This window comes from Myotis brandtii, unplaced genomic scaffold, assembly GCF_000412655.1.
Source record: "Myotis brandtii unplaced genomic scaffold, ASM41265v1 scaffold583, whole genome shotgun sequence".
Lineage (NCBI taxonomy): Eukaryota > Metazoa > Chordata > Mammalia > Chiroptera > Vespertilionidae > Myotis > Myotis brandtii.
The window spans coordinates 1,785,587-1,795,340 of record NW_005370191.1 but is presented as its reverse complement, the minus strand read 5'-3'; positions in this window follow the sequence as shown (position 1 = coordinate 1,795,340).

The window sequence follows — 9,754 nt, the reverse complement described above, 5'->3', positions numbered from 1 at the left end:
GCTGCAGGCTTGGGCCACCCTTGAGCTTGGCAAAGTGAAGGTCAGAGAGGGTTACCACCGCGACACTCAGCCATTTAGGTAAGGAGCTGAAGAGGAGCCAAGATCTCTTGCCTCCCTCCCCCAGGCCTATTGAGGAGGGAGGGGGCGTGGCCATTGAGACAGGACTCCCCTGGGCATCACTTGGGCCCTAAGCCTCCCTCTCCTCACCAAGCCCCTTCCCCCTCTCTGAGTGCTCTCTGCCCCTCAGCCCCCTCACTAGACCTCCCCCCACCCCCAGTCCCCTTGCCACAACAGAGCTGCATTTCTAAGGTCCTTTTCCCAGCCACTGCCCTCATCTGGACAGGTGTCTCAAACCTGGGGGTTCCACTTCCCATCTTTCCTAAGGCACCTCCCAGTGTACCCATTGCTCCCTGGGAGACCACACCAACACCACCCCAAAAACTGTCCTCATCCATTCTCCAGGAGGCGCACAGATTTCTTGAAACCCGTGGGCAGGTGTGGTGATTGTAGGAGCTCACAGCTGGATGGTAGGGGTTCTCCTAGGCCCCAGGAGAGGCCTGTAGCCCCCTTTTGTCTGTTGATATTAGAGTACAGTGTAGAGGCCCCCTCAGGGAGAAGGGACTACAGCACTGACAGGGGCAGTGGGTGGGCACAGGGGACTTAGGGTGGGCAGTCTGCAGGTCCCGTCCCCCCTACACACACACACACACACACACACACACACACACACACACACACACACAGGCAGCCCAGAAACCCTAGCAGGGAGGGTGCACACACACACACACACACACACACACAGCCCAGAAACCCTAGCAGGGAGGGCGCGCTGCTCCTCCCCAGACCTCAGGTCTCAGAGCAAACCTGTACATGTCAGTTTCGTTTTGCTTTTTGGCTGTTTTCGTTTCACTCCCTTTCTTTTCTCAAATACCCTTAGTCCAGGACCTCAGCAAGGAAAGTCAAAGGGCATCTGACAAAAGGCTTTTGGTCTCAAGGTTAATTTTTGTTTAAGGACGTTACCTGTGTGGAAACTGCCCCTCCTGGACAGGGTGCCAGGCTTTTGAGCGCTGAGGGGCCTGGTTGGGCCACGTGGGAAGGATCACACCAATGTCCCTGGATCTGTCCTGGGTGTGGGAGAGAGCACGCAGAGGTAGCTGAGGGCAAACAGGACAGGGACAGGTCTGAGACATGATGCCCAATGTCCTACCCCATGGGCACAAAGCCTGAACAGCACAGTGCCCCAAACACCTTCTCCTGGAGGTACCGAAAGGCATGTTTTTCCAGGTCAGGGTGGAAAGGAGGCCCCTTCCCACTGCTGGTCCCCTCCCCAGCCTTGGATGCCTAAGCAGTAGCCCCCACCAGAGCCCTGGGCATGTGCAGACAAAATGGTCACAGCAACTAGGTAGACCCTAGGAGCAAGCAGTCAGGGAAGGTGGCCTAGTCGCTGGCCTGGGGAGGAACCCTTGGCAGCACCCCAATCTTCTCCCTCCCAAAGTGGGACTCCATTTTGACATTGCCCTGGGAGGCAACACTTTGTTACTCCTTTCACAAAACATGGTCCCCCAATTCTCTCTCTACCCTCTGGGCTCTGGGAGTTCAAAGACTGCTGAGCATCCCCTGCCTCTCACCTGCACCCAGATCCCCTCCTTGCCCTTAGAGCCTCTCTTAAAGTGAGATGAGACTGGTTCTCTCTTGCCTCCAGGGAGGTGAGATGGGGGTCATAGACTTTGCCATTAACCAAAAATGTTTTTTGGGAAAAGCACTGGGGGTGGTATTCTTGGACTCTCACCTTTAAAAAAAGAGAGAGACAAATGGAAAAAGAAAAGCTCACCATTCTTAACCCCGTCTATGTTTCTGTTTTTGTTTTTGTTTTTAGCCTCCCATTTGAAACGTGGTAATATTGTGATTCCATTTCTTGTTTAGTGGCAAGGGAAGAGGGTGGGGAAGTTTCTGTAACTCTTCCTGTTATTTTATTTCATTTTTGTTTGTATTTTCTTTTCCTTTTTTTTCTTTTGTAATGTACAGAAATGCAAACTATCTCTCTGGGTTTTTTTTTCTATGTACAGAAATGCAAACTATCTCTCTGGGTTTTTTTTTTTTCTTTCTTCTCTGTTGTTCTAGAATTTTGCTTTTGTGCGTTACTGTGGGAGCCTCTCCTCCTAATGCAGAAATGGTTTTTGAATCTCAGTGAACATTAATCATATACATACCTCTATATAATTATTTTTCCTTTGTAATCAGAATTTAAAAGGGAAGATAACACTTAAAAAATCGTTTCCCAGGCCAACAGCTTCTGCCAAATCTGCAGCAGCCATCCCTTCCCTCAACCCCAGGCAAAGGCACTGGTGGAACTGCCTCAGCTTTCAAATGAACAAAAGTGGTGCAGACCTTACTCTGGGTCCCTGTCTATAAGGAACTTTGGAAAGAAGCTGGGAGACCCAAGGAGGGAGAGACTTGTCCCAGTCACTCAGGGACCTTCCCAGAGCAGTGAGCTTCCTGTGTCTCCTTGGTTCTGTCTAGCATAAGATGATGGCTAGGCATGGCAGGGCGAGCCTGGAAGAGGGTGCTGAAGACACCGGAGAGAGTTTAGTTCAGATGAGGGCTTCAAAGCCAGACACTCCCAACAAAGAGAAAAAAAATCCATCCTGGTTTTGAGACTGAGGCCATAGGATGCTGGCTCCCAACATCTCTTTGTTGTCCCATCCCAGGCCAGGGCTGAACCCCCAAAGGGATTTCTGGGTTCTGCTGCCTACTGCTCTCTGCAGCTCACAGAGATCAAATGACCAGCTCAAGACACACAGCATTTTAGAGGCAGATCCAAAAAGGAGACCCTTTAACCTCAAGACCCCGGCCACAGCCAAGATGTGGAGATGGTAGTCAATGAGAAGCACACTTCAGGAACCTGAATAGGAGGAGGAGGAGGAAGAGGACTTGGGAAGTGGATTCTGGGGGGCTCAGCTCTTACCTTTCTCCTGGGGATCCCTCTAGATGTTGTTGGCTCTCTGAACTCCCCAAAGTATAGGTGAGCCTGGTGTTGCACAACTTTATATGACTACAGCTTTAGCAACTCGGGGAACCCTAAGCCCTCACAGTTCAAACCCATGTGGGGAAAGAAATAATGAGGCACAATGAGGGAAAGGAAGCTGCTCAAGGTCACGCAATGTGGGGTAGAAAAGCCCAAAGCCCAGCGAACTGGCCAGATAAGGTGTGCAGGGATTGCAGCCTTAGGAGTAGGGCCCCTTCCTTGGCTCCACCTGGCCCTAGCATTGGGAGTGTCGAGGGAAGCCTCACCATTTGCTGAGATGCTTCGTGAGCAAGGCCCCCAGGCTCTCTAGCCTCGGCCTCTGGTTCAAATTTCATCTCAAAATGGGAAACCTAGAGTGACCCCAAGAAGAGGTGTCCATGGCACTGCCTGACCTGTCTCATCCAGGCCTCTCTCCTCGACACCCCAGAGGAGAGCAGTGACCATGGCTGGAGTGGGGAAGCCAGAATAGGAAGGGACACCTTGGCATTTCTTCTAGGCTGAAGCCAGAAAGCAGGAGGGATGAATTTTGCTAAATGGTGCTGAAGCCAGGGGGAAAGAGAATAAGGTTGACTTGAGGCAGGATCAGTCCTCCACATTGAATCTGTGGTTGCCTTCCCTTTTAAATGCACAGTTCCCACTTCACCCCATCTGTCCACTCTGATTGGCCTCGTTTAAACAGCTTCTCTTCTTTCTGGCTGGGTCCACCTTTCTCTGTGTCTCTATTTCCTTCTTCCTTCTGCCTTTGCTTCTCTCTCTCTCTCTCCCTCTCTCCTTGACTCTCTCTGTCTCTTTCTCTCCATCCCCCCCTGAAATGGGCCTCTCTCCCCAGGCTGCAAGCCCTCCTTCACCCGCCCTGTGGTTCTGCTTCCATCAGCTGCTTCCTGCATGCCCTCTGGAGGTTTTCTGTTGTTTAAAGAGTTAAGAAAAGCTTGACTATTGGAACCTGTGGTGGGAGGGGGGAAAGCAAACAGAAATGGCTGGGCAGGAGGCCCCTGCCGTCCCTGGGACTAGACCAAAAGCCACACTTAGCTGCCATATGCCAACTCAGAGGGGGAGCGCAGCTCAAAGTCACTGTCTTTCCCCATTCTGCATTCCCAATGCGGAGACCTTCTTTTCTTTTTTATTATTGCATTCCCGTCCCTGACCACTGAGAAGGTAGGTATCCCAGCTCAGCTGTGCGCTCGCTCGCTCCCATCTCCAGATAAGCCCTGCCACTCTGCTTGGTTTGAATGTGGTTTTCTTCCTCTTTCTCTCAGTCTCACTCTGGTTGGTTTTCTTCCCTTCCCTTTTCTTTCTTTATTTTAGTGACTACTCATTTGTAACTTGCATTTTCTCCAAATGAGCTACAAAGCTGTGTTTCCTGGTTTGTCGTTTGGTTTTCTTGACTACCCTCCCCCCGCCCAACAACTTTTCTGGTTCATTCCTCCCTCATTCCCACCTTCCCTGCTCCTTCTTCTTCCTCTCCACCCCACCTCCACCCTACCTCCCAATCCTCCTTCATGCTCTCTCTCATTTTGTTGTCTGAATGCATTTCTGTGTGGTTTAGCATTCCAAGTTTGTGTTCCCATCCTGAACTCTATGCTGTGGTTGAGCCAATTTGATTTCTGTTGTCTGGAGTAACTGCTAAGCCACTCACCCCTCACCCCTGCCAGCCCCTGGGGTGACTTGAGCAATAAATCTTTGTTGGAGGGGCCTGTGCTGGGCCTTTGCCCTCCGGATCCTGGAGGAAGTTCTGGCTGAGGTCAGGCCTGGGAAGAGAGCCCTTCCCCATCCTCTGGGGCCTGCTGGGCTCCTGCAGGTGCTGCCCTGGCTGAAGGCAGAGCTTTAGGGTGGGAGCTGCAGGACTTTGGGGCAGCAGCTGACACCAGGACTAAATCCCACAGCTCCATCTTCGGGGTGTGATGGTGGTTGGGCTTTGGGTGGGGAGTGAACTGCAGGAGTAGGCACTGGACTTGTAAGTTCTACTTAGAAAAGTCTCTGTGGGGGATGGAAGGAACTCTCAGCTAACCCTCTGCTCTCTGGACCACTACCCAATCTAGAAAGGGGCTCCCTCCTTCCCCCAGCATCCTTCCATCTTCCAAATTTGAGTTTAATGTGCAGAATGATCCAGAAAGAATAGTCAGTAGAGGCCACATATCCCCAAGGTTAGGGCAGAACTAGGCTAGGTCCTGGGATTTGTGTCTTCCAGTCCAGTGCTCATCCAGCCACAGAGGTAGGTCCTCAAAGATCTCATCTCCCCATCTCTGCCCTTTAAACTGTTTTCTTCCCACCTAGAAGCAGCTACAGAAGTTTGACATCCCAACCCTGTGAGGCCTCACTAGACCTCATCTTTGATAAAAGAAGGGCTCATCTTCCCCCATGTTGGCCCCAAGGGCAAGCCCCCCAGTAGCTCACCCTCTCAGAACATTCTTCAATCCTGGTGGTGCTAGGAGGGCAGACAAGGAAATTGTTCATGGAGGGAGAGAGCGCTGCTGGTCCAATGGAGGAGTGGAGGCCCCACCTCAAGGAGTACCTGATGCGACCAGGCACCCAGACACAGGATCCTCAAATGCTGAGCTGGAGGGGCTAATTGCCCCAGATGCTCACTTATTCTTGTCTGTAGGAATACCAGGCTCAGGCAACCACACTGTCCCTTGCTGCTCTCTTCCCCTTGTCTTTCCACCTCAAAAATTTCTTACATAAGCAAAAAGAAAAGATGTTGGATAGGAAGTTGGTGATCACCCAATATCATTGTACTTTTTTCTCTCCAAATTAACTGAATCAAATGGCTGTTTAGGTATCATATAAATTGAACCCGAGGTAAAGTTTTATTAAAACAATTAAGAAACTTAAAAAAAAAAAGATATCTGGGAGCAGGTGGTACCAAGGAGCAGAGGGGCTCCTGGGAGTAGGACTCAGAGTCAGGAAAGGTCTAGCCTCACTCACTCATCCATTCATTCACACACACACACACACACACACACACACACACACACAGCAAGCATTTGCTGAGCACTTCTCCGTGCCAGGCCCTGTCTGAGTATCCATGCCAGGGTTGAGGCAGGCAGACCTGAGAGGGGACAAGCTGAACCATGGATGGGGAGCTCTGCCCATCAGGGTAGCCCCAGCCCTAGCACATGCTGGCACAACTCAAACTGAAGGAAGGAACAAGGGTCTGTGGGATCAGAGAGGAGCGCGCCTGACTCAGGGTGAGGCTCAGGAGAGGCTTCCTGGAGGTGGTGGCCTTGGGCTGACTGTAAAGAAGAAAGAAACATTAACCAGGCTGTGAGAGAGGAGAGGGAGAGGGGAGAATAGTTCCAGGCAAGAGTGACAGGACTCACACAGAACAGGCTTTGAGAGATGCATGGTGGTCCCTGGCCACCAGTCCTATCTGGCAATGAGATCCATGGTGTCTGGGCCCGTATCTTCCTCAATTCCTGAAGAATGAGACCCAGCCAAGCTGAGGATGAGGATCACCCTCTGGCAGGGTCATGGCAATCCTTTCATAAGGACTTCTGGAGGGATGGGTGGATAAGGGTGAGATTGGCCCCCGGAGCCTTCCCCTGAGGGAAGGCGCTATCTGCCACCTACCTAGCAACATCTTCCTCCCGTCCTCCATCATCCTGGCACTCAGGGGACATGTTACGGGGCCCGAGGCCTCCTGCACTCCTCCGACCCTATTTGTCTCTGCGGAAACAGTGAGTCATTTGTACTCCGGAAAGAACCTCTTGACCCCTGAACAGGCCCACCCTGTTAGAATCAGTTATGACCATTTTCCCAATGGGAAAACTGAGGCCTCAGAGGTAAGTCACTTCTCTAAGGCCTCACAGCAAGTTCACATCAGGGTTGATTCCAGTGTGTTCACTTTGCCAATTACCAGCATCTTGGATTATGGCAGCCAATTGGTTTGGAGGAGGTGAGAGGGAAATGGAAAAGAGATTGGACTTCAAGACCAGCCAGACAGGAAGGGTCCAGCTCAGCACAAGGGGTCTGGCCCAGGGACTTGCGCCTCAATGGTTAGGGACAGCAACATCATGGGGGTGGGCATCCACCCAACCCAGACCCTTTTTATTCCTAATACTCCCAGACCAACAGTGGGAAGTATAGAGGGCCTTGCAGCGCCTGTGGGAAAGAACATGGTAGCCCTTGGTCTTCTTCCCTCCCTGCTGGCCTTTCCCCTGGAGTCAGAAATAGTGGCTTAGATCCAGAGTCTGGGTTGGAGCAGAATTCACATCCAGGGCCTAATTCCCAAGTTTAGTATTCTGCCTACTTGCCTCGCTACCCCCACCACCGCCACCAAAGTGGCAAGCAAAGGCTTCGAAAAGGTGGGGTCCAGTGTTTCCTTAGGTGTGAGTACTATGCATTGGCTGCCAGGGCACCCACTCCCCCATCTAGTGTCTGTTCTACACTCTGACAACCCAGGGGATAGAAAAGATACTGGAAATTTGGGGAACCTGGAGACTCCTTTTTCATTTGCCTTCTCTGGAAGGAAAAGGATGCTGGATGACAGAGCCTAGTGCTGGGGGCTTGGGAGCTATACCGGCAGGGGTGGAGGGCATATGTGCTGGGGAGCCAAGGGTCCCTGGTAATATCTATTGCGAATGGAAATGATACTCAGAGGGGCCATGGCTGAACAACCCAGCCTCCATGTCTCTTGGCCTAGCTAGAGTAAGGGTGCTCAAAGGGTACCTTGGTACCTGGTAATATCTACTCCGCCCACCTATGCCTGCCTCTGCCCCAAAGAGAGACACCAGGCTCTTCCAGGAGGTCTTCATGGCCCATCTGGCTCTGATCAGCTGCTTTCACCTTCTATGGTTGGTGTTCATTGGCTGCTTCACGAGCTGGCTATGCCTCTCCACCAATGGAGCTGACTTCTTGGCTCTACCTTCATGCCCAGGCTGGATCCAGGATTGTACACAATGGCTTTGGCACCACCCTGCCCCCTGTAGGAAGCACAAGGGTCATGCCAACCACACTCCTTCCAGCCCTTGGCAGCAAGGTTATCTCATCCAAGAGCCTGTCAAAAGAACTTGGCCTAGACCCTGCCCCTGACCTAAGACTTCCTGGTTTAGCCTTGGCCCTTGTAAGGACCTTTCTTCCTCAGCAAACAGCATTGAGACCCTACTAGATGCCAAATTCTGTGATAAAAACTCAGGTTACAGAGCTGAATTGACACCAAATCTGCCCTGGGGGTAGTGAAAGTCAAGTTGGTGCTGTTACTGGGGGTGGCATAAGAGTGATGGACAGACTTATAAACAGACAAGTGTAATCAATCAACTGTTACCAGATGAAAGCCCAAGGACAGGAGGAGTGTCAGTTCTCTGGAGGGAGGGGGATGGAGAGGGTGGTCAGGGGGCATGCAAAGAATCCTGGAATATTTGCTCTGGAAGGAGCATCAGGAAGCAAAGCCCAACGCTCTCACTGTGTGGATGGGGAAACTGAGGCCCAGTCAGCAGACGTTACTTGGCCGGGGTCCCTAAGTGAGGTAGTGGCAGGTTCTTGGACCCCGATTTCCAGTCAGGGCCCTTTTGGAGGTACCAGGTGTCCTTTCTGGTTTTCTGTATCCAGATCCTTGTGTCCTAACTCCATTTTTGGAAAAACATGTGACATCTCTATCCAAAGGTCATGGTTACCCAGGAGGTGCCTGCTCAGGCCCAAGGAGCCAGGCGCTGCCAGTCCTTCCTCCAGAGGCAGTGTGGCCTCTAGGCCTAGAATGGGGTGGTTGAGTTTTCCTCTCTCTCTCTCTCTATCTCTCTTGCATTTTTGTGAATCTAATGATGAACTTACGCTACCACACTTTTCCCTTCTCTTACACATCTTACCTACTAAAGGAGGAAGTGCCACTTTATTGGTAAGTGGACGTTAACCAAGAGGGACTTAAAAAAATCAGAACCTAAAAAAAAAAAAAAAAAGAAAAGAAAAGAAAAGAGAGAAACAGAAAGACAGTAGGGCGCTACTGACAGCTCCACAGGTCTCTGCAGGGCCGGAAAACAAAGACAGAAAAATGTTAACAGAAAAATGTCAGTTCCCCAGGAGTTCAGACATTGTTTTTGATTTTGGTATCTAATGACATTTGTGGATTTTGTTTTTTATTTCTTTTTTTTCTTCCCTTTCTTCGGTTTAGTTTTGAGTTCAGTTGTCCTGCCCCGCCCCAATCCCCATCTGTGTGCCGTGTGCCCCCTCCATCCCCTCACTCACCCCCACGCTGGGGGCCTGGGCTGCTGGGCTGGCCCTAGCGGGGCCTCCCGGTGCCCACCCTCTCTCTTCTCTCTGCCGGGATCGTCCGTCCCTGGAGGGGAGCGATGCCAGCCCCGTGCCCGTCCTGGAGCCCTCTCCCTGTCAGCCCCCGACCCCTCCGCTCCGTTCCTCTTGTGTTTTGCATGCTGAGAACCTTGCATGAGCTGCACTGTTGAGGCCAGAAGGTGGACACTCAGGAGAGGCAGAGGCAGGGCAGGCGCGGGGAACCGTGTGTGCGATGCTCCGGGACTGGCAGCCCCAGGCCTGAGCCAGGTGAAAGCCCTCTCTCCTTCTCTCCCCCCACCCCACCCACCCGCTCTCTCACCTCGGCCTCTCCTTCCTTCTCTTCATCTGTCCTCTCTCTGCCTTTCTCGGGCTCCTCGTCTCCTTTGGTCTCTGCTTCTCTATCTTGTCCCTGTCTCCTCCCCTCACTCCCCTGTCTCCTGCCTCTGCTTCTCTCTCCTGGGTCTCATCTCCTATCTTTGCTGTCCTGCTTCCGTCTCTCGGTCCCGG